Source organism: Scyliorhinus torazame, chromosome 16 (genome assembly GCF_047496885.1).
Source record: "Scyliorhinus torazame isolate Kashiwa2021f chromosome 16, sScyTor2.1, whole genome shotgun sequence".
NCBI classification, from domain to species: Eukaryota; Metazoa; Chordata; class Chondrichthyes; order Carcharhiniformes; family Scyliorhinidae; genus Scyliorhinus; species Scyliorhinus torazame.
In genome coordinates, this window is record NC_092722.1 from 133,017,428 (window position 1) to 133,043,686 (window position 26,259).

At 49.3% G+C, this 26,259-nt stretch overlaps 1 pseudogene; it reads right to left on the reverse strand.

The window, feature by feature from the left end:
- The window catches only part of LOC140392300 (nucleosome assembly protein 1-like 1 pseudogene), a 32,197-nt pseudogene extending 22,719 nt beyond the window's left edge, over nt 1-9,478 (reverse strand).
- Nucleotides 9,479-26,259: the final 16,781 nt, after the last annotated feature.

The following is a 26,259-nucleotide window of genomic DNA, read 5'->3' on the forward strand; positions in this document are numbered from 1 at the left end:
CCCGTGTGCCTTGGCCCTGGCACACATGTTGTGTGGCCTCCTGTGCCTCCCCGGGCCCCATGTCCTGTCCATCATCGCCCTCCCCCCGTATCCTTCTCATCAGAGGAGGCCTAGTGTTCATCCTCCTCCTCCAGCACATTGCCCCTCTGCTGTGGAATGTTGTGGAGTACACAGCGGGCGGTCTTCCCAGTGCTATACTGGAGGGCCCCTCCAGAGTGGTCCAGGCACCTGAAACGCATGTTCAGGATGCCGAAGTACTGCTTGATCACGCCCCTGGTCACTGCATTGGTGTCGTTGCAGCGAGTCTCCGCTTCAGTCTGTGGCTTTTGGATAGGCATCATCAGCCATGACCGCAGCAGATAGCCCCTGTTGCGCAGGAGCCAACCCCACAGTTGGGGGTGCGCCTCAAAGAGCCTGGGAATCGTCAAGTGTGCCAGGATGAAGACATTGGGCATACAGCCCGGGTATCGGCTGCAGATGTGCATGTCACACATCAACTGCATGTTCATCGAGTGGAAACCCTTTTGGTTCGTGTAGAGCGGCCTGTCATCTAGGGCGTCTTGTATCCTGTCAATTAGTTAATTATCCCCTGGACCCGGGGCATATTGGCGATGGCAACGAACCCTGCTGTCTGGGTATCCTGGTAAGTTCGGTGCACATTGAAATGATGTATTGTGCTGACTGGGCATATAGGGCCACCATGAAGGCACGGATGCAGTTATGTTCCGAGCTCTGTGAGATCCCGGATAGGTCCCCACTCGACGCCTGGAAGGACCCCATGCCACAATGTTTAGGGCGACCATCACCTTGATGGCCACTGGGAGCCATACCCCTGTGGTGCCAGGTGTACCATGATCTGGCAGATATTTCGCACCGTCACCCTGCTCAGCCGGAGTCTTCGACAGCATGTCCGGTTTGGCAGGTTCTTGATTGGTAGGCGCAGCCGGTACACACGAGGCCTCATGCGGCGCCTACTTTTGCACCTCCTCCTCTTCGGCCTGTTGGGCGGCTGGCTCTCCATCCTCAGCAGCTGCCTCCTCTTCCTCTGGGACATGCTCCGCTCCAACACCCTCCGTTGCTGCAGTTCCCTCCTCCTCCTCGAGCAGCTCCAGCTCATACAGCCGCAGTGCATTCCTCAGGCCTGCAACGACTAGGGGGAATGCCACCATTGCTGGTTGAATTCCAATATCCATTATCTGGAGGAGGTGAAAGGACGACATGTTGGCATGGTGTGTATCCCCATGCCAAACAGGTCCATTGGGCTACACAGTGGCCCCGGTTGGCACAGTGGTCTCTGTCCCTGCATGTCTCGAACCCTCCCCTATCCCAGCATCATGGGGTCCTTTGGCCCTGGTAGCGCCAGCCAACGGTACCCCTGCTGCTAGGGGTACCGTTGGATGGCACTACCGATGCCAGTGGCACGCTCCATGCCCCACTGTCTGCCACCCCCCTGTAGGGGCTACTGTGGGCATTGCCCTTGGGCAGGCCGGGTGATGTCTGCTGACGGGTGAGTGGGTTACGGGAGAGGGTGGGATGCGGGGCAAGGGGCTGTGATGCGGGGAGGGTGAGTAGGGCTGGGGTCCGGAGCTGGTGGATGGGTGAATGGGAGCTGAGATTCGGGGGTGGTGGGGTGGGGGCTGGGATGTAGGGGTGGTGTGGGCTGGAGTGCGGGGGTGGTGGGGTGTGTAGCCATCTGGGATGGCCACTTCCCGATTACAAAATGGACACTTTGCAAAGATTGCATGGAAAATGGACAATGCTGAGAAAACAAGCAGGTTCAGAGCTTGTCTGTATATTGGAGTCGCAGCTCCCAGACAAGACCAAAACTGTAGGCCCATTAGCATACTAATGGCCCATCTCCAGGAACAAGAGTAACATTTGAGTAACTGATACTAATTATGCAGGCACCCCGGCGCCAGAGGAGACCAAAAAAAAGCAGGCCAACGGCCACCTAGGACACGCCCAGCCATCAGGACACCCACCCCTTTATTGGATGAAATGAATAGGAATGATCGAGAGACGACCCAATTGATTGGGGCCAAGTTCAAGGCCCGCCCAAAAGAGCGCAAAGTCCCTTTGGGTATAAGAAGGAGCCCCCAAGAGAGAATTGTTCTCTTGGACCCGGCTCTCACCAAGGAAAGACCTGTCCACCAGCTGCACCAGAAGCAAGTAAGTCCAAGGTCAACGCACACTACCAGACAGACGACTTTAGCTGTTCCCCTTTACCAGTTCGACCCCAGCAGCCTCAGAACCGAACAACAGCCATTGTTCCTCTGACTGAGTGGGCGCTCGAAGCTAAGTAAGGCTTTAGCAGTAGTGATAGTTTAGTCTGCAGAGTTTCATGCATGAGTATATTTATCTGTGTGTGTAAATAAATAAGCATTGACTTTGAACTAACTCACTGTTGTATCGAGTCTTTGATCAGTATTCGTGGTTTGAACCTTGTGGCGGTATCGAAAGATACCTGGCGACTCTAGAGCAAACGTAATTAGAATTAAAGAAAGCGACCATATTGACTGCCATATCCAGAGCCAACCAAAGAGAGCAACAGGTGGGTGACTGTGGGCTGGAATGCAGCGGTGGTGGGGTGGAGGTTGGGGGCTGGGGTGCAGGGGAATGGTGGGTTGGGAGAGTAGGGGCTGGGGTGCAGAGTGGGGGGCACCCATACGGCCGGTGGCACTCTGCTGAACAAGGAGCCAAGGTGGGTGGTCAGTGGGGTGCGCAGCAAGTTGGCTGCCTTGCAGGCCGTGGCAATTGGGGTCTGTGCCTGGACACTGCTCCAGTCCCGTGGGGGGGTCGCCTGGCCCCATGGCCCTTCCCCTGACACCCACCCGGCCAAGACAGGGGCCCCCCACCCAAGCCTACCTTGGCAGTGTCAGGACCGGCAGCCTACGGTCGCGCCTCTCTGTGTCTTACCTCCTCTCTCTGCCTCATCAGCCACCGTTCCTCTTTCTCGATTTTTAAAAGTATAGGTGAACCTCGCCGTCAGGAATTCACTTCTGTGGAGAATTGCGGAGGTCCTGGAGAATACCGGGTCAGACGGAGAATAATTGTATGCCAATGGTGTATACTGCACTTGCAGAGTGGAAAGCATTGACGGCGCTGTCGAGGCACCAGAGATTGGAATTTGGTGTGAAACTGGCTCCCGCCACGATTATGGTGTCGAAACCGTTTCTCCAGCCAATCGCGTTTTCCGTTTCCGGCATCAGCCGATGGAGAATCCCGGCCATAGACTCTGTTTTGTTAAGCTTAATAAAGTCTTCTATGGCAGCAGACAAATGCCTATATAATTTGTCATCAGACAGCAAAGTGGTGCCTAGTCTCCAAGGTGGGCATTTGAGAGGGTCAAAATCAAAACGAAAATCAACAAAATGAGGAGCATGGTCCGAGATGACAAGAGCTCAGTATTCAGTTGCCATCACTGAAGGGAGGAGGGACTTGTGAACAATAAAAAAAATCAATTCGGGAATAGGCATGGTGAACCTGTGAGAAAAAGGAAATTTCTTGACTGTTTGGATGCTGAAAACACCAAGGATGGGCTGCCCCAATTCATTCCATAAATGAGATCAGTGCCCTGGATATCCCAAATGGCATCAGAAATTTTGGCATGGTACAGTCCAATTTAGGGTCCAAGACACAATTTAGGTCACCTCCTAGAATCATCCAATGTGACTTAAGTCAGGGAGAAGGTTCATCAGGGAGTTTATATAATTTGTATCGTCCCATTTGGGGGCATAAATATTAACTAAAATAACCGGAATGTTTTCAGCGAACCACAGACAACAATATTTCGACCATTGTGGTCATCCATAATGCGAGAGGGAGTAAATTGGATTTTTTTAATAGATTAGTATTACCATGCCTCTGCTCTAGCCCTACCGTTGAAGCCTGAAAGAAAGAATTATTCCACCCAATCTTGCGAAGCCTTATCTGGTCTTCCACCACTGAAAAAAGGCCATTTTCTACTGAGGAAATCTGATTGCTGTGTTCAGAAAGGGCTACTTCCATATTTTTCACATTTGGCCCACATGCTTTCATAACTTTACTCATATTTTCTATTTTAATTGATACCTGGGCCAGGGCTTCATCTTCAGTTCCTTCCACCTCTTCTGCCAGGCTCTTTTGATTTTTAAAAATTCAGCCACCACGATGCAGCTGATATCGGCGGCATTGTCAACATGGTCACCTGGGAGGAGGGGGAGCCCGCCGCCGCCTTTTTGCCATCCTCCGATTCGATTCCTGCAAGGCCTGAGTCCGAGGAGTATGTGCGTCCCGTTTCATTTTTGCTCCTGTCCTTTCTGGGCATTTTTTGTAAATTAGGCAATTATTCGTCGATTTTGTGATTTAAAAAAAACTGTTACTGCAGTCGGAATGAATTCAGTGCGGAAAGCCTCCTGGTATTTCTTCCTCCACTACATAGATCACTGCTTTGTCATATTTATTATCTTTCAAGGCTGTTAGTACAATAGCACTATTTATTACATTTTAAGAACATAGGGTGCAATCTACCGACCACTTCACACCCCAATGGGAGGGCATCGGAGGCCCCTAGGTGGCCAGGGATAGTGCAGGGTGGCCCCCGGTCCTCCCCCTGAAACACTGGCACTGCCAAGGTGCCCAGATGGCACTGATAAGCTGGCAGGAGCACTGCCAGGGTGACAGTACAAGTGTGCCAGGGTGGCATTGCCAAGGGTCAGGGCCCAAGGGGGCCATATCCATCAGGAAGATGGAGGGGTTGAAGGGTGGGAAGTTGAAGGGCAGGTAAGAAGGGGCCTCTAGGAGGTTGAGGGGTGATGGATGGAGTCCTGGAAGGGGTGGGCCTGTATGGGGGTTTGGGGGGGGCATCTGGGAGGGGAGTCCCAGGGACCACATAGCGGGGTGTCCTCATTTGGGGGGGGGATGCTGTTGGGAAATGCCCATGAGTGTGGGGGGTGACATTGTCCATGGGTGGAGCTCAAGCTCACTTCGAGATCGGGGCACCCTTTCAAAATCGTGGCCCGATATTTGAGTTTTTAAAGTCACAATTTAATGGTCATGTTACGCTTAAGCGAGAGTGCGACGAGGCTTTTAAATCGCAGGCGAGGCCAAAATCGAGAACCGCGTCGGGCGCCGATCTGTTTGCAATCTAACCGGCCCGCCCCCATTGGCGAAGTCAGGATCCTGCCGTAACATGGCGAGAAATCAATAATCACCACTTAAGGCTGGCCTCCATACAATTAACAGGTGCGACCCCCTATCAAATGGCCCCATGATCTAATGACCTCCCCAGCAAGTGGTCCCGCAGGCACTGATTAATACTCCTTTTTAAAAACTTGAAGCTGACGGAAGGGTTACTGTGGGGACCCGAGGAGGTGAGTATCTATCTTCACTCACAGGCAAAGAGCCAGGGGCACTGGGGTTGCTGCCCCGCAGCTCTGAGTGAGGTGGGTGAGCCCCCAGGGGGGCCAGCCCCTTCGTTGGGGTGGGCCGCCAGCGGACCCCTGGACCGTGTGATCCTGCCCTGGAGGCAGCTCCAACACTAATCCATCTGCCCCACCGATCACCCATAACTCCCACTTACCATGGAGGCCTCTGGCCACGTGGCTTAAGGCTTTGCTAATTGGGAGTTGACAATCGTAGTTAAATGAGCACTTCACACATCCCAAGTGGATCCCCGTTGGTAGACGTACCATGTAGCATGTGGGTTTAGTGCCTAGCACCCCAATCAGACCGTGATACCTGGATACTTTGCCTGAACACTGCGTGAGGGAACACCCAGGACGCAGTGGCCAACATCCGAACACCCAGGGGCTGGTGTCAGCACCGGGACATTTTGCCGAAGAGAGGGTAAGTGCGTGCACGAGCCCCGCCCCCTGAGGACCCAGCCGCCCCCAAAAAACAGGAAGGGACCCAGAGGGGGTGGCCCGCGACGACCCAAGGTGTACAGATGTTGCTGATCTTTCGAACAAATGACAGACAGCGTGTGCCGCGGAGGCTCAGCCTCAACCAGAGGGCATTGCGGCACCTGTGCCACGTCCAGGTGGACGTGGTACCACGTGGAGGAGGATGATACCTGCTCCCGGTGACCGTCAAGGTCATCGCAGTCCTGGACTTCTATACCTCATGATCATTCTAGGGCTCGAGCGGGGACTTGTGAGGCACCTCACAAGCTACAGTCCACAAGTACATCCGTGAAGTCGTGGATGCCCTATTTGCCGTGGCAGCGGACCATATGAACTTTGATATGGACCAAACCCAACAAGATATCCGGGCAACAGGATTCTCTGCCATCAATGCGATATCCAAGGGCTAATAGATTGCACGTTGCCTTGTGCTCACCGGGCCATCTTGGAGTGTCCTACGTGAACAGGAAGGGCTTCCACTCCCTGAATATCCAGCTTGTGTGTGGCCACCACATGAAGATCATGCACGTAGTTGCACGCTTCTCAGGGAGTGTGCACAACAGCTATATCCTGAGGCAGTCAGACATCCCTGCTCTCTTCAAGGACCACCCCAGGATGGCTAGTTGGTTCTTGGGGGTAACGGGTGCCCGCGGAGGACCTGGCTAATAACGCCGGTACGGAGGCCAATTGACAACACGGAGACCCGTACAACGAGGCCCATGCGGCCACCAGGGCTGTTATTGAGCGGTGCATCAGACTCCTCAAGATGTGGTTCTGATGGCTCGACCACTCTGATGGTGCACCACAGTATACAGCTCTCCCCTCCCCCAGAGAGTGGCCCAGTTTGTGGTGGTTTGCTTTGTCCTCCTCTGTGGGGTGGCATGATAGGGGGAGGGGGCTGACCAAGAGGGGTTGGAGGATGAACCTGAGGAGGACCCACAAGACCAACCAGATAATGGAGGACAGGCAGCAGCATGAGAGTCCAGCAAGCCCAGAGGACCAAGGAGGCCCTCATCCTCGTCCGATTCATATAGGACGTGGCCTTGTCCGTCAGTGGGGGTGAGTCTTGGGGGAGCGGGTGGTTGTCATCACCACTCCATTAGGTGGCTCCCAGAGCCCATCCACTCCCGGTCGATGTCCATAGGGACCTGGGGCTCACCTCGGGATGGAGCAACAGCTGGATTGAGCCCCGGTTGACCCTGCGTCATCTGACTCTGAAAGCCCTGGCGGCTCCTCAAGGTCTGCAGCACAGTGCTGACGTCCTCAGCGATGCTCCTCAGTGACTAGCACATACTCTGGACTGCACTGGCAATGCCCACCTGCAATTGGGACATGCCCCCCAGCGACCGGAACATGCTCTGCAGCGCCTTGGCTATGCCCACCTGAGACTGGGACATGTCCTGTAACGCCTCGTATATGCCCACCTGGGACTGGGAGACCATCCCTAGTGACCGGGACGTGCTTTGGAGGGCCTCGGCAATGCCCACTTGAGAATCGGCATGCCCCACAGCACCTCATCAAAGTCTGCCTGTTACTAGGTCACGTCCCCCAGCGACTGAAATATTTTGTCAAGGCGCTCAGCCTTGGCTGTCACCGACTGAGCCACCTGAGCCTTGGACACCTCCATTCATGCTGCTGACGTTGTGCACCAGGCTTTCCACTGCGGTAGCCACTTTAGCATTGATGTTAATATCTCCTGTGCCCTTAACCTCTGGGACTCCACCAAGTGGCTATGGATCTGCTGAAGGGTCGGTGACATCCCACTCTGCCTCTCACGGCTGCATCATAGCATCTGCATCAGCTCCAGGTAAATCTGGTCCAGAGGCTCAGCAGCTGACTGGGACCCAGTTGAGTCCTGGGATCAGGCATACCTCCGACTGCTGTCTCACTTAACCACGATTGCCAATTCCCCATTAGGAATAGCGTCAGATGCATGGCTAGAGGCCTCGGCAATCGATGGGGGTTATGGATGGTCAGTGGGGCAGATGGGCAGGGACAGGAGTTGCCCCTGGAATGGGTACACACGTTCCAGGATTTGGTATGGTGGTGCCATGAGTGGTTGTGTGGTAAACACCACTGGTAATACACTACGCGTATTACGGTACTGCCACTGTATTACAGATACCACAGTAATCCCAGCCTGCTGGCTCCTCCCAGCAGACGCCGTATAAAAGTATATGCTCACCTGCGCTGTTGCCATTCTGGTTCCAGCTGCAGGAGGCTCAACATCTTGTGCAATAAAGCCTCAATTGTTTCACCAATCTCGTCTTGTGGTCATTGATGGTACATCAATTTATTGCACAAGATTTTACGAGATGAACGTCTTAATCAAGCCTGATCGCCTGGAGCTGAACCCTCAAGCAGCCGAAGCCACTGCCACCTTCGAGCACTGGCTAGCCTGCTTTGAAGGATACCTCGGAGCAGCCACTGAAGAACTCTCAGACCCGCAGAAGCTCCAGATCCTCTGCTCACGGGTGAGCCCACAAGTTTTTCCCCTCATCCGGGACGCGCCCACCTACTCAAAAGCAATGGCGCTACTAAAGGGACAGTACATCAAGTCACTGAATCAAGTGTACGCCAGGCACCTCCTGGCCACAAGACGGCAGCTCCCGGGGGAGTCTCAGGATGATTTCTTGCGGGCTCTATGGATACTCGGTAGGAACTGTAACTGCCAGGCAGTTTCGGCAGTCCAACACACCGAACTATTAATCAGAGACACTTATGTCACGGGCATTAAGTCCACTTACGTTCCCCAGCTGCTATTGGAAGGGGGTACGTTTGACCTTGCAGAGACTGTGCAGCTTGCTAACTCCCTAGAAGTGGCCTCCCATAATCTGGAGGCCTACACCTCCGACCGCGTGGAACCCTCGTGGGCATCGTGGGCCCCACCAGCGGCCGACTCGAGTACACCGCAAGCCTGCGCCGCGCGGCAGCTGACCAACTCCGGAGGGCCCAAAGGTTACTTTTGTGGCCAGAGCAAACATCCTAGGCAGTGCTGCCCGGCGCGGAGCGCGACCTGCAACGGGTGTGGGAAGAAGAGCCACTTTGTTTCCGTTTGCCAGGCCCGGTTGGTCGCCGCTGTTTAAGGCCCAGCATTGCTACACCCCCCATGAGTGATCCAGGGGCGCCGCCATCTTCTCCACCACAAGCCACGTGCGGCCCGTGGGTGCCGCCATCTTTGATGTCGCCCGCCATGGGCGCCGCCATCTTGGACCGCGCCTCAGGACCTCTGCTCGCCTGGCCGTTCGCGGCCCGCTGATACCTCCGCAACCGCTGATCAGCCCGGGACCTCCCAACATCTTCCGCAGCTCGCTTCCATCACCCTTGATCAGTCTCGGCCCCGCAACCACGCGACCGCTACGTCAACGGTAAAGATCAACCGGCACGAGGCGACCTGCCTCTTTGACTCCGGGAGCACAGAGAGTTTCATCCACCCTGCTACGGTAAGGCGCTGCTCCCTCCCGATACTCCCCGTCACCTAGAAAATCTCCCTGGCCTCCGGATCCCATTCCGTGCAAATCCGGGCGTACTGCGTCGCGACGCTCACCGTTCAGGGCGTAGAGTATAGCAAGTTCAAGCTTTACGTCCTTCCCCATCTCTGCGCTGCCCTGTTACTAGGTCTTGATTTTCAATATCACCTCCAAAGCCTTACTCTGAAATTCGGCGGACCCCTGCCCCCCCTCACCATTTGTGGCCTCACGACCCTTAAGGTCGAGCCACCTATACGGTTTGCAAACCTCAGCCCGGACTGTAAGCCCGTTGCCACGAGAAGCAGACGGTACAGTGCGCAGGACAGGACCTTCAACAAGTCAGAAGTCCAACGGCTTCTGTGGGAGGGGATCATTGAGGCCAGTAACAGCCCCTGGAGAGCTCAAGTGGTGATAGTCAAGACGGGAGAAACACAGGATGGTCATCGACTACAGTCAGACCATCAATTGGTACACACAGCTCGATGCGTACCCTCTCCCACGCATATCTGACATGGTCAATCAGATTGCGTAGTATCGAGTCTTCTCCACAGTTGACTTGAAGTCCGCCTACCACCAGCTCCCCATCCGCCCCAAGGACCGCCAATACACTGCATTCGAAGCAGATTGCCGTCTCTATCACTTCCTTAGAGTTCCTTTCGGCGTCACCAATGGGGTCTCGGTCTTACAGCGAGAGATCGACCGAATGGTTGACCAGTACGGGCTGCGGGCCACGTTCCCGTACCTAGATAATGTCACCATCTGCGGTCACGATGAGCAGGGCCATGGCACAAACCTCCAAAAATTCCTCTATACCGCCAAACTCCTTAACCTCATCTACAATAAGGAGAAATGCGTTTTCCGCACCAACCGCTTAGCCGTCCTTGGCTACTTTGTGGAAAATGGAGTCCTAGGGCCAGACCCCGACCGCATGCGTCCCCTCCTGAACTCCCCCTCCCCCACTGCCCCAAGGCCCTGAAACGATGCCTGGGGTTTTTCTCATATTATGCCCAGTGGGTCCCCAAATATGCGGACAAGGCCCGCCCACTCATCAAGTCCACAGTTTTTCCCCTGACGGCTGCGGCCCACCGGGCCTTCAACCACATGAAGGCGGATATCACCAAAGCCACGATGCACGCAGTTGACGAGTCCCTCCCCTTCCAGGTGGGGAGCGATACATCGGACGTGGCTCTGGCCGCCACCCTCAACCAGGCGGGCAGGCCCGTGGCTTTCTTTTCCCGCACCCTTCATGCTTCCGAAATTCGGCACTCTGTCGAAAAGGAGGCCCAAGCCATTGTGGAAGCTGTGCGACATTGGCGGCATTACTAGGCCGGCATGAGATTCACTCTCCTCACTGACCAATGGTCGGTTGCTTTCATGTTTAGCAATACACAGTGCGGCAAGATCAAGAATGACAAGATCTTGAGGCGGAGGATTGAGCTCTCCACTTACAACTATGAGATCTTGTATCGCCCGGGGAAGCTCAATGAGCCCCCAGATGCCCTATCCCGTGGTACATGGTGGAGGTCGGGAGATTCCTAGACCTGGGCCAGCGCACAAGTGGACCGACTCCGGGCTCTCCATAATGACCTCTGCCACCCGGGGGTCACCCGGTTCTTCCATTTTATCAATGCCCGCAACCTGCCCTACTCCATCGAGGAGGTCAGGACCGCGACCAGGGACTGCCCAGTCCGCGCGGAGTGCAAACTGCACTTCTATCGGCCAGATAGAGCGCACCTGGTGAAGGCCTCCCGTCCCTTTGAGCGCCTCAGCATGGACTTCAAAGGGCCCCTCCCCTCCACCGACCACAACGTGTACTTTCTCAATGTTATTGATGAGTACACCCGTTTCCCATTCGCCATCCCATGCCCCGACATGACGTCTGCCACGGTCATCAAGACCCTGCACAGCATCTTCACCCTGTTCGGTTTCCCCACCTACATCCACAGCGATCGGGGAACCTCCTTCATGAGTGATGAGCTGCGTCAGCAAGGGCATCCCCTCGAGCAGGACGTCATCCCCTCGAGCAGGACTACAACCCCCGGGGAAACGGGCAGGTGGAGAGGGAGAACGGGACGGTCTGGAAGGCCGTCCTGCTGGCCCTTCGGTCTCAGAATCTCCCGGTCTCCCGCTGGCAGGAGGTCCTCCCCGACGCGCTCCACTCCATACGGTCGCTCCTGTGCACCGCTACTAATGAGACCCCTCACGAACGTGTGTTTGCCTTCCCTGGGAAGTCCACCTCCGGGGTCTCGCTCCCAACATGGCTGACAGTTCCTGGGCCCGTCCTCCTCTGGAAGCATGTGAGGAGCCATAAATCGGATCCCTTGGTTGAGAAAGTCCACTTCCTCCCTGCGAACCCACAGTATGCCTACGTGGTGATGTGTTATCTGAGTTGGTTTAACATTGACTGCAACTGGATGCAGTGAGACTAGAAACAGGCTTCCGACACAGGAGATGGTCCAACATTGTTTTATTGTCCAACCTGCTGGTTGCTATACATAATCTGCTGTGGGTTGACACTCTATTAATCTAAACTGATAACCTCTGATTGTTTTGACCAGACTAGCTCTCTGTCACATGGAGACGGCGCTCACAGCCTTGTGGCCTCTAACTACCTCTGTAGCTGTATCCTGTGAGAAGAGAGAGAGAGTCTTAATGCCTTGTGTGTTTTATAGTGGTAGTGTCCTGTCTGGTGATTGGTTGTTCTGTGTCGTTTGTGTTCATTGGTTATCCTATGTGTCAATCACTGCCTGTCTGCATCTCATTATATACATGAGTGGTTATTATGACACGCGGCACACCCCGACGGGCGACAGGACACAGTCTCCCTCCGGGACCTGGCACCCGCTGGGTCCCCACCCACAACCCCCGACTTGGTACTGCTTCTCCCCCCTCTGGTTGCTTCCCTCACCCCTATGCTGCCCGCCCTCCCGCCAGCGAACCTCACCGCAGCCCCCACCCCAGCAGTATCCGTCCCCTCACTGGATCCACTACGGGGTGACGATGGAGAGGCCAACACGCTCCCGGAGTCGCTGGTGACCACATCGGCGGCCACACCACCACCAGGACTGAGGCGATCGCAGCGGAGAGTCAAAGTCCCCGACAGACTAAATCTGTAGTGCTGTTCTTCACCCCCGCCGGACTCTTTTTTAAACAGGGGCGAATGTGGTAAACACCACTGGTAACACACTATGCATATTATGGTACTGCCACTGTATTACAGGTACCACAGTAATCCCAGCCTGCTGGCTCCTCCCAGCAGGCGCCGTATAACAGTGTATGCTCTCCTGCGCTACCCCCATTCTGGTTCCAGCTGCAGGAGGTTCAACATCTTGTGCAATAAAGCCTCAATTGTTTCACCAATCTTATCTCGTGGTCATTGATGGTACATCAGGTTGCCCCCTGGTTTCTGCATGGATGCTGCTAGACAGGCTTAGTATTTCCATTTTCTGAACATGTAAATGTTAGGTCATGCCTGAAGAACCTAATTTGAATTTTTTGAAGAAGTAATTAAAGTAGTTATAGGGAATGCATAACTATGCATGTTATTTATATACTTCCAAAAAACATTTAATAAATACCTCATAAGAGACTCAGCTAAAATTGAAGCTTGTAGAATCAAAGGCAAGTCATTGACCAGGTTAGGAAATTAGCTGAGTGCTAGAAGGTGGAGAAAAATAATAATTCATGGGTATGCTTATAAACTTAATGCATTCTCAACTGAATGTATACCATTAGTATGGGAGCCAAGTTAATTTGTTATGCATTAGACGTTTGAGTCCTGCACTCAGCCATACTTTCCATGGTTTGAGCAGTACAGTTATAAGTTGCCCCATCAGTTTGCCAAGAATTGCTGTGCTGAACTTCTCTCACATGCTCAGAGGTTGCTTCCCAGTCGATTTTTTTCGAACTTGTTTTTCGAACTTCGTCGTTGTACGGTGAGCTCGAAAATGGTGCTGCTGAACTTGGTCTGGGAGACCAGCTTCCAACCTTCCCCTATCACCTGCAACGTTACTTACATTCTCCTCCACTATTTGACCTCCATGTTACCTTTGAACAATCGGTGGCACAGTGGTTAGCACTGTTGCCTCACAGCACCAGGGACCAAGCTTCAATTTCTGCCCTGGGTGACTGTTTGGAGCTTGCACATTCTCCCCGTGTCAGCGGGAGATTTCTTCGGGTGCTCCGGTTTCCTCTTACAGTCCAAAGATGTGCAGGTTAAGTGGATCGATCATGCTAAATTTCCTGTAATGCCCGAAAAGGTTAGGTGGGGTTACCGGGATAGAGTGGGGGAGTGGGCCATAAAGGTGGTGCTCGTTTAGAGAGTCAGTGTAGACTCGATGGGCTGAATGGCCTCCTTCAGCACTGTAGGGATTCTATGATTATTAATAAGGGAATTCCTGATCTCTCCTCTGAACCCTTTAATGTTGATATCCACATCCCGTTGTCGACCTGGCCCCTCCCCATTTCGGGACCACTGTCATGTGAGAGTACCTTTAAGAAATGGTTGTTTATAAATGGGTATGTATATAAATATCTGGAGTGAGAGTACCTTTAAAAAATGGGTGTTTACTACTGCAGTGATGTCAGAGAGTGGGTGGAGCTGATCTGCCTGTCAGCTTTTTACTTTTGTTTTAGGCTGTAAAAGGTTCCTCAAATGCTGGAATGGGTATGAAGGACGCTGGTTTTATCACTGCTTGAGGTTTCCCTATCACTTGACATGTGTGACATTATCGACAAAATTTAACTACACCTTTATGTAGTCCAGGCCAATAAAAATATATTTGTATTTTAGCTTGAGTTTTCCTTACTCCAAAATGACCTCCCACTGGTACCTCATGTGCAGCTCGCAACACCTCCTTTCTATGCACTATCGGCAATACTACTTGATGAACTTCTGCCCACATTTCATCCGTCTGGATATATAGAGGACTCCATTTTCTCATCAAGACATCATCTTTACGGTAATAATACTCCAGTATACACTCAGATTCCTCTGCCCTGTATGCTTTCTGATACATCCGTTTTATTTCTACATCTTCGCCAATTTTCCTGAACTGAAAATATCCGCCTCATCCTCCACCTGTTCTTGTTCTTTTTCAACCATCTGATCAAAAATCGTTTCTGATAATGGCACTTCACCTTTGTCGTCACTCTCTGATTTTTCCTCCTGTGACTTTGCGACCTTGTTACTACACAATCTGGAAAAATTCCAGGATACACGTCCTTCAACACTTCAGTTGTCTGATTTCCACTGGCTTATCAACCACAGTGGGCATCACTCCCACCTGCGATCCAGCTATATCATTACCCAAGATAAACTGTATTCCTGGACAAGATAGTTTCTCTATTACTCCTACTACCACTTCACCACTCTTCACTGACTTTCCAACCTTACCTTATATATAATGGAACACTACTCTTCTCTCCCTGAATTCCACATATTACCACCTTTTCTGGCAACATTCTTCCCAAACTACATAACTCCTCATCTCTTACCATTAAAGATTGACTAGCTCCCGCATCTCTTAAAATTGTCACTGCTTTACCTGCTCCTCCTGATACACATGAGTAAACGTTACCCACACAAGTAAATTCTTTAAAGAGATCTGGCACCGTCTTATCAATCACCTCTTGATCAGGTTGTACAATCTTTTGCACCTCCTTCGGTTCACTTGGGCTTGCCTTTGCCACTTTAACAAACCCCACTGTCTTCTCCTGTTTTACCATATCAGCCTTCCCAGTGCTTTTCTTCAACCACCAACACTTTGACTTTACATGGCCTAGTTTAGTTCAGTGAAAACATTTGAAACTTTTCATTTCATTTCCACCCTCCTGGATTTCTTTTTTAATCTGAGGTACACTCTCCTTATTATCTCCCATCAGATCACCTTTACCGTTACCATTTGAGTATTTCTCATGTCCCCAGTTTCTATCCCTCACAGGCTGGAGTGGTTGGTGCCGCACCAAGGGCCTCCGCCGGCCGGCACGAGTTGGCACATGTGCAGGAGCGCCAGCGTGTTCTGGCAGTGAACCGCTGGCGTGATTCCTGCGCATGTGCAGGGGGTTTCTTCTCCGCGCTGGCCATCGCGGAGCCTTACACAGGCCAGCGCGGAGGGAAAGAGTGCCCCCACGGCACAGGCCCACCCGCAGATCGGTGGGCCCCGATCTCGGGCCAGGCCACCGTGCCCCCCCCCCGGGCCGGATCCCCCCCCCCCCCCGAGGATTCACCTGCCTGGCCTACAAGCCAGGTCCCACCACCGAAAAAGGGCAGCCGCTCGGGCCATCAGGGACCGGTGAATCACTGGGGGGGGGGGCACTGCCAATGGCCCCCGACTGACGCGACGCGATCCCCGCCTCCGCCGAAAAACCAGCGCCGGAGAAATCGGCAGCCGGCGTCGGAGTGGCGGGGTGGGATTCACGCCGTCCGTCCCCCCGTTCGATTCTCCAACCTGGTGGGGGGTCGGAGAATCCCGCCCATAATTTCTCTGAGAGCTTCATACGTTTGGTCTATTTTCAAAGCCCTTAGCCACCTATCAAAATTACTCTGTTTGATCCTTTCAAATTCCATGTCTGTTTGACCAAATTCTTTCCTTATATTTCTAAACCTTTGTCTGTAGGCTTCAGGCACTAGTTCATATGCACCTAAGATGGACTTTTTCACCTCCTCATACGTCCCAGATCCCTCCTCCGATAGTGATGCAAACACTTCACTAGCCCTACCTTCCAGCTTTGTTTGAATCAGTAATACCCACATCTCCTGTGGCCATTTCATTTGTTTAGCTACCTTCTCAAATGAAATGAAAAAGGCTTATACCTCCTTTTCATCAAACCTTGGCATTGTGTGGACATATTTAAATAGATCCCCACCAAGCTTTCGCCTATGACGCTCTTTCTCACTATCCTCATCACTATCCTCCAACTGAACGTTTCCCTTTACGTCTGCCAATTTTAACTGACTGCCATGTTTCATGGCCATTTTCTGAAGTTCAAACTCTCTCTCTCTTTCTTATTCCTCGCTCTCTCTCTCTTTCTTTTTCCTCTCTATCTCTTTCTCGCTCTCTTTCTTTTTCCTTGAACTGTATCTCCCTTTCTCTTTCTTTTTGTTCTGCGAAGACTATTCTTTCTGTGTTCCTTTCTTCTCTCTCTTTTTCCTCTCGCTCTTTCTCTTTCGTATTCAAGCTGCTTTAATTCTTTCTCATGTTCCATTTGTTTAATCTTTAACTGAATTTTTGCCATTTCCAATGAGTCAAACTGTATCTCAGGCAATTTTAAATGCTTAGCCACCGCCATAATTACCTCATCTTTTGTTGTTTTGTCAGGTAATGTTAACTGCAATGTTTTTGCCAAATCTAACAGTCTGTTTTTAGTCTCTGTCCCTAAGGTACTGCATGTGACCATCTCCACCCACCAATACTTCAGAGCCTCTAAAAGAGCCATTGTCCACAACACACTCCCTACTTAAACTGAAATACCACACCTGAAAAGCATCCACAATATGCTCACTCCTCACTGTCTTTAAGTTCACAAAGCCAATCCAATAGATAGACTTTTATCCCCCTCGAGCCCCCAATTTATTATGGGCCAGGGTTTAGAGAACCCCAAAGTGTATCATGCAGTTCACCTGACCCACAACTTTTAATAGATTGTGGTATGGAGAGCACATGGCCCACTCTACAGGTATGGTGCAGCAGAAATTTGAAAGTAATTTTTAAAGCAAAACAATGTTTATTCTATGAACTCAGTTAACCTTTTTAAAACATACAGTGAACATCTTAGCAACCATCAATTCAAATACAACCCCCAAAGAATACAACATTCTAAGTAATACTTAAACTTTCCTTTTAACATCCATAAGACAACAAAAACCTTTTAACAGAAGCACATTGGGTTTAAATTCGCTACTGAGAACAGTTATCACTCTGAATTCACCTAATGATCACTAGATAGTCTTTAGATTGCAGAGAGATCGAAATTACACCTTCTGTGGCTGGCTTCAGCTCCAGCACTAAAACGAAACCAAAAAACACAGACACACCCAAGCTTTTCTCAAAGTGAAACTAAAAGCTGACAGACAGCCCAGCTCCACCCACACTCTGACATCACTGATAAACACCCATTTCTTAAAGGTACATCCACTATTCGATAAACACCCATTTCTTAAAGGTACTCTCACATGACACCACTATAATTTCCCTATCAGGCTGTACCTGCCCCCAATGATTCCCCGCGCCACTTCCAGGTCCTCAAGCTGGTTTCTGATGGTACAGTGTAGCCCTGCCTGTGACCTGCAGCACACACTGGACAGTCCTCCTGGACAGGGGAACACCCACCAGTAGTAGCCACATACCCGAGGAAGCCCCTGTGAGCAACCTCGCTAGGCACCACCACTAGTCCTGCCTTACACAGCAAGGTATCATTGGTATAATTGAGAACTTGGAGTAGTGCTGTTGAAGATAGCACTCACCTGAAAGTCACGAGTGAAGTGGAGTTGGACGGCTGTACGACACACATCCAATTGTGATTCAAGCTGGTCTAATTTCCTACTGGTGTGGCACGTAATTGGGAGAGAGCACATGATTCTGGCGACTTGTGTATTTAAGGAGTATTCATGTCATGTTAATGCATGCAAATAGAGTTCCCAACATGGATTAGCCGGAAAGCCAACCTGCCATCAGCCCACCATGAAGATGTTGAGGGGAAAATTCAGACTTGTTTTCCATCTGGCGGAATTCAAACTTTGAGCCTCATTCTGAATTTTCTGTACCTACCTGCTATGAAAAACACAGATAGCGGGACTGGGAAATTCCGCCCAAATATTTTTTAGTTTCTCTGCCATTTCTTTATTCCCCACTATAAGATGTTCTGTCACTGCGTACCACGATTGGCTGGAGAATTGGACGTCCAGCCAAAATCGAGGTCTGTGCCCGGAGCTGATTCGGGCGCCATGCTCCTCGCTGGTGCCGATAACAAGATTTGTGCCTTGCGCTGGTGGTGGCATGCAAAACAGGCATTCGTATGCATTTAAATGTGTTTAGCAGGTTGGCCACAGTATCCTCAGCCCTTTTGTGATGCGCCGCTCCTCTCAGGCGGAAGTTTTGTGGGCGTGAATTATGACATGTATTTACACCCGTGGTTTGGGGTGCCATGGCTGTGGAGGGGACAGGGAGGGTTAGGAAACACTGAAAAAAACGTTCAAAACTGTTGGGGTTGCTGGGGATGGTTGCCCGGGCCGGGGGCAGTAACATAATGACTTGGTGCCAGATCTATGGACTTAGGGTGTTCCCCTTGGGATCAGGGTCATCTGGCTCAGACCACCATTGCTGCAGTCTGTCTTTTAAATGCACCCCGTTGGTGCCACTTACAGGCTCCTGGCTGCTCACACTGTTGAGTGCTGTCTATGTCCTTTAAATGCTCAGAAATCTGGGAGCCCACTCAGGCCGCCCCTCTGGAAACCCTCATACCCCAGCCACATTATCAAGGGCCAAGCACCCACCAGGTGTTGGCACTCCTCACAAGCACTGCCCCATTGCAGAGGAAGCAGGGGATCAGCAAAGCTCACCAAGCCAGAGGGTACCTGTGCCATGGTGTACAGAACCCTTCCTATTGGTCTGTCCCTCTCAAGGCAGAGGACTCACCAGTGACCCCCACCCCTCGAGAGCACCAGCTGTTTCCTGCTGGTCACACTTGCAGCACTGACTGCCTCTGCCACCACCTGCCAGGCAGTGTTCAGGAGGACAGGCTGGGGAAGAGGTTGTCCCTCTGCTCCTCATTGGCATGAAGCCGTGGGCCCACCTCGGACTCCCGGCCTTGGTGGGGCAGGTCTTTTCTGAGCCATCCTCATGGCTGCAGTGAGTGTGTGGTAAGTGGAGTGTCTAAAAACAGGCTCTTTGGCGCTAACTCCGGCCCTAGAGTTAGAACGTCTGGATAGGCTGTGAATTGCTTGTAATTCATGCCAGCAGAGTGCTGGCCTATTAACATGTCCTGAATTGCTCCAGAAATAGCGTCTCCAACGGGAATGCGAACCACATGCAATTCAGTCCCGGCGGCAACACTTAGCAGTGCTACCAAACGACACTCAGGTAGATCGGGGGCCTTAGTGCGGAACGCATGGCGGAGGCCGCACATTGATTTGTTTTCTGCACTGAGGAGATTTGCTCGCCGGAACTCCTCAGTGTAACGAGACGATCTCTGGAGCTCCGGATGGAACCCCCCCCCCACCCAACCCTCCTCCCCCAAGCCCCAGCTCATTATGAGGGGTCCCTGATCCCACCCCCGCACTCTCTCCAAAATCCACTCAGGGCATCCTAAGCCTGGCACCTTGGCCTGATTGCTGCCGTGTGAAAAATGCCAGCTTGGCATCTTGGCAGTGCCAATGTGGTGCCCTGGTAGTGCCACCTGGGCACTAGCGATGCCAGGTTAGGCAGCCAGGCGGCAGTGCCAGGCTGGCAGTGCCAAGGGTGCCACCCTGCCCAAAGGGCATCACCTGGGGGCCTCTGATCTCCTGGGAGACCCCCAAGAGTGCTGTTCCATCTGATCCCCCCCTCCCACCATTTGTGGAGACTAGTACTGAATGGCGCTTGCCAACGTCTCTGAGGCAAAGGGGATGGATCCCAAAGTTTTGGGCACCTCCCAAAACTCCATATTAGAGTGAGACTAGCTGTCTTGCTCTATTATGCAGAATTGTCGAAAAGTGTGGATTTACATCTCAACGTCTCGTGAGATCAAACTAGATCTTGTGAGGCAGGGTAATTCCACATTGTGCTGCGACACGCTGCTTCTGGAGTGCAGCGTGGCCATTCGATCGCACCCACGGTCTCCCAAACATGGAATTTCACCCAATATTTTTAAGGTAGAGTTAGATAGATTATTGACTGATAAGGGAGTCAATGTGTATAGGGGTAGACAGGAAAGTAGACCACAATCATGATCTTATCAAATGGCCGAGTAGACTCGAGGGGCCGAATGGCTTGCTCCAATTCCTAATTTGTGTATATGTTTGCATGTATGCACTGACCATATTGGCTCATGCTCCATCAGTGCTTAAAATTTAAAAATATTATCCTTGTGTTCTAATCCCTCCATGGGCCTCCTTATTGATGTGTTAGGCAGGTTGGTTCGATGTGGACTGCACTCGATGCAGGGAAGTTAGAAACAGACGTCTAACACAGGATAAGATCCAACACTGTTTTATTCAACTAGATGAACTGCTGTACATATTCAGCTGTGGGTCGACACGATACTGATCTGACTAGTGACATTGTAGTAGCCTGACCAGACTTACTAGCTACCGCATGGGGTTTGTGCTTGCTAGCTCGTGGACTCTGACTGTCTCAGTAGCTGGGTCCCGAGAGAGCGGGAAACTTAGTGCCCTCTGGCTTTATAGTAGTAGTGTCCTGTCTGGTGATTGGCTGTGCTGTGCTGTATGCTTACTGGTCATCCTATGTGTCAATCACTGCCTGTCTGCATCTCATTATATACATGAGTGGATATTATGACACCTATATCTGTAATCGCCTTCATCTTCCAACTGCCTGGGACTTCTAGGTGTACGTCACTCTCTTCATTCCACCACTGACCGCCAGCTTTCTAGGCCTTAAGGTATGGATTTCTTTCGATAAACCTTTCTCTTGCTGTAAGACCTTCCTCAAAATCTTTTCTAAGCTTTTAGACATCATCCTTTGACTTATTGTCAATTTTTGTCTGATAATGTACCAGTGAAATATCTTGGAATGTTTTCCAATGTTAAGTGTGCCACGTAATCGCAAGGTGTCCTTGAACGATCTTGTGGATGTGCACTCAATGGCAGGGCACCACTGAGTGTACACTTATTGCATATCAGCAAAAACTGAAAATGTGAGCATACTGGGATAAATCTAGGTGGAGTATATTTCCGCTGTGCCCCAACAACTTTGTGCTGAGATAGAGGCCACAGAGGAAAATAATCCCTTTTACCCGTGGGAGCTACCGGAGTTACTCCTACAGTGTCTATGCATGCTTTCTACACACCGAATGTGCCACAAATTGTTAAGTTCTGGTGTAAATTATTACTTTGAATTCAATTACAAGTAATTTTACTATATTTTGGCAATAGTGTCTAATTTACTTTTCCTGAATAAAGAATTGATTTTAGTTTTAATATTTTTTAGGAAAGAGAAGAAAGCGAAATTCAAATTGCTGGTAGTATGTCAGAAGAAAAGGCCAAATTTGACCTTTACCTAACTGCACATATGATTGAAAGGGTACCTGCTGAATATCACAATCGTCAATTCCAAAGAGAAAAGGAAATAAACCTATTCATCCCCAGTACATCACCAGGTACCACAAAAAAACTGGAAATATTAAGAAGGACTGCCAGCATCTGTTGAGGGAAGAACAGAGTTAACATCAACTCTGTTTTTCTCTCTCCACAAATGCTATAAGATCTGCCTAATTGTTCCAATAGCATTTTGTTTTTGCAGCATTAAAAAATGAATTGTTTATGGTATTATCATCATAATCTACAATGGGTATTGTTTAATTGTAACATTTTTACATGCTATGAAAATCAATTATTACCACTGCTTCTTGAAATGGGTATACTTTGAGAGATGGCAAGGTGTGTCAAGCTTTCTTTGTATTTTTTAGTGGCCCTAAATAGTAAACTTCCAAGAAACATTGCACCTCGCGTCTTGGAGGAAGAAGGCTTCCACATCATTCGTAAACCGGATGTGTTGGAAAAAAATATCAACAAAATGGAGAATCGCTTTCTTGTGCAAGAAGAGGTAGTTTCATGGAGAAAATGTCAATATCTATTTCTGGAAATTGATTGCAGGGAAAGGCCAAGAGAAACTGCCAGGTTGAGTTGTAATGGTTCTTCTTCAGAAGAAGGAAAAAAATATTGCACAAATTGCCATTGTCAATCTTGTACAACAACTTATGACTAATTAGGAGATAAAACTGGCAAAGTGTCAGAGTAACAGGATTAAGCCATTCACCCTTTGAGCTTGTTTCACTGTTCAGTTAGATCATGGTTGATTAGTATTGTAACTCTATTTACCCACTTATGTTCCATATCCCTTACATAATAAAAACACATCGTTCTCTTTCTAAAAATAAAAATAAAACATTTTTTCCAATTGAGGGGCAATTTTAGCATGGTCAATCCACCTACCCTACACACCTTTTTAAAATTTGTTCATGGGATGTGGGTGCCGCTGGCTGTGCCAGCATTTATTGTCCATCCCTAATTACCCTTGAGGGGGCAGTTAAGAGTCAACCACATTGCTGTAGGTCTGGAGTCACATGTAGGCCAGACCGGGTAAGGCCAGCAGATGGGTTTTTATAACAACCGACAAGGGTTTCATGGTCATCATTAGATTTTTAATTCCAGATTTGTTTATTGAATTCAAATTTCACCATCTGCAGTGGCGGGATTTGAACCTGGGTTCCCAGAGCATTACTCTGCGTCTCTGGTTAACTAGTCCAGTGACAATACCCCTATGCCACCGCCTCCTCACGAGTTTCATGATGGGAGAGATCTTAGTCTTATAGGCTCTGGTACAGAAGTTCCAGTGGAAAGGAGTGTAGGTGGGGAGCCAGTTATTCAAAAACCTTGGTAGAACCCTTTTCCTGTTTCTACGTGCTAGATAGATAATGGCAGTCTGCTTCTTTCAGCTCCATAAGGCAATGTTGCAGAATCTAGCAGCTTGAAGGGGGGTGCTAGGGGGATGCTTGGGTGGGGGGGAGAGTCATGTGACATGACTCCTACTTCTTCAAGAAATTTTCTTTTGTTAATGTTTTGATTTAATATTTAACATCTCAAAGTGTTACTGGTATTTGGGGTTCCTGACTTCAATCCACGTATTTCACCTGGTAAAAAACAAATTGAAAACAGTTGTGATCACTTGTCAAGTGTCCCATTTTGGGGATTTGGCTTGAATGGCACTTAACACCTGCTGAATCATAACACAAGTCCAATATAACCTGCTTTCTGGCTCATTCCAGAATGTGCTGCTGTAAGAAATTATCTCAAAAGCATTGGTTACAATGGCCAATCTGATTTTCCAGCTTTGTATGTGGATTAAAATTACCCATGATTTTCAATATCACAAGCATCCAATATATCTTTTTGTATATTTTTGTCCTAGATTGTGTCACTTTGAGAGGCCCTGTAGACCACTCCCACTAGTGACATATTTCCCACATACATCCCCATCTCCACCCAAACCAGTTCTACATCCTGATGTTCTGAACCAAGGTCATCTCTAAATATTGCACCAATGCCATCCTTGTTTGACAGTGCTAACCCTCCACCTTTACCTAGCTTCCTATTCTTCTTGAATGTATATACCTCTCAATATTGAGGACCCAGTCCTTGTCATCCTGCAGCCTCTGTAAGGGCTATCAGATCATATTTACTTCACTATCAGTTTATTTACTTTGTTATTTTTATTACATTTCTTGTGGCAATTGAGTCTCATAAATCTTTATAATAGGCATTTTAAATTTTCACTGAATTTGCAAGTGAGCTATTGGATTCTACCAAATTGTCAAAGTTCTTAAGATTTTTCATTGATTTAAAAAAGAATCAACAACTGAAATTACAGATGTTTAAAATATGTTATTTGGCATTGTTAGAGCAAACTGTTGTGGATGTATAAAATTACACTAAAATGTTTTGTCTTACAACTGTAATGCTGTGACAGAGAAAATACTGGTTTGGCGAAGATGGAAATATGATTTCATTACCAGACCCAGTGAAGTTATCCTGGAAGTGTAGATTACCATCACCAGATACTGTCATGGAGGATCCGAAGCCAGGTCTAGAAACTGTATACAGGAAGGTATGTGACCATATCCTTCTTTAATACTGTCATTTTACAGAGTAAAACGAAACTGAATAATTCTTTGAAAGTTAATTTTAAAATTAGTACTTGAAAACCTTTCAAACGGTTACTTGAAAGTATTTTTGGATTTTGAAGAAATATGGTCAAATAAAACGAATATTTGGTAGTATTTTACATTTTTTTATTGTACATTCAAGAAATGCATTTCTGGAGCTATTATGTTAAGGTATAAATCCACATACTTTCTATGGAGGTATTATATACACAGTATACATTCACATGTATCTTCTGAAGCCACTGTATGAGTAAAGATAGATTCACTTATATATTGAGATTTTTATTTATTCTAGGATAAAATCACACATATAGAAATGGACATTCCTCATGGATCTTGTAGGATAAACCTAATCATAAGACATAGGAGCAGTAGTAGGCTGCTCAATGAGATCATGACTGATCTGGTGATAATCCTCAACTCAACTTTCTTGCCTTATCTGCGTACCCTTGATTCCCTTCCTGATTTAAAAATTTGTCTATCTCAGCCTTGAACATACTTAATAATAACAATAATCTTTATTATTGTCACAAGTAGGCTTAAATTAACACTGCAATGAAGTTACTGTGAAACCTCCCTAGTCGCCACACTCTGGCGCCTGCTCGGGTACACAGAGGGAGAATTCAGAATGTCCAATTCACCTCCCAACCACGTCTTTCAGGACTTGTTGGAGGAAACCGGAGCACCCGGAGGAAACCCATGCAGACAGGGGGAGAACGTGCAGACTCCACACAGACATTGACCCAAGCGGGAATCGAACCTGGGACTCTGGTGCTGTGGAGCAACAGTGCTAACCATTGTGCTACTGTGCTGCCCTATATGTGACTCAACCTCGACAGCTCTTGCGATAAAAAATTTCAGAGATTCACTATCCTCTGAGAGAAGAAATTTACCCTCATCTCTGTCTTACATGGGCAACCCCTGAATGAAATTATTCCTTCAACGTTATCGCTGAGATGATAATGGGATCATCACAGCAGGCTGTCTGCAATGGGATCATTGCCAGTTATGTGTTGAGGCAGTTTACTTGTCACTGGGTTTTCGCAGATCGTTAAGCTTACATGCTGACAGTATTTTGACTTGGGCTGGTGCTCCTCATTGTTAGTGGATGAGTTGGGCTGAGTAATTAGTTTGTGTTCAGTTGGAAATGTGGAATGTTTCAGGAAGAAGGAGTCTATGCTTGAGTATGCCTTGGGTTCTATGGAGTGTAGGTACTACCAAAATTCAGCAAACCCAAACAAATACAATGCTCTTCAATTGCTCTGTATCTTATGCTGAGAATTAGTCCCATTGAGGGGAGAAATACATGATTTAGGTTCCTATCCTCAAAAATGCTTGAGGCATGTTAATTGTGGAAATTTGGATTAGTTCCCATTCAGGAGTTATGCGCTAAGCGTAAAAAAGAACAAAGAACAAAAAAATATACAGCACAGGAACAGGCCCTTCGACCCTCCAAGCCTGCGCCGATCATGCTGCCCGTCGAACCTAAAACCTTCTACACTTCCGGGGTCCGTATCCCTCCATTCCTATCCTATTCATATATTTGCCAAGACGCCCCTTAAACATCACTATCGTCCCTGCTTCCACCACCCACTACCCTCTGTGTAAAAAAACTTCCCTCACATCTTCTCTAAACTTTGCCCCTCACACCTTAAACCTATATCCCCGAGTAATTAACTCTTCCACCCTGGGAAAAAGCTTTTTACTATCCACTTTGTCCATGCCCCTCATCATTTTGTAGACTTCTATCAAGTCCATAAGACCATAAGACATAGGAACGGAAGTAAGGCCATTCGGCCCATCGAGTCCACTCCATCATTCAATCATGGCTGATTTCAACTCCATTTACCCGCTCTCTCTCCATAGCCCTTAATTCCTCGAGAAATCAAGAATTTATCAACTTCTGTCATAAAGACACTCAATGTCCCGGCCTCCACCGCCCTCTGTGGCAATGAATTCCACAGACTTATCATTCTCTAGCTGAAGAAATTTCTCCTCATCTCTGTTCTAAAGTGACTCCCTTTTAT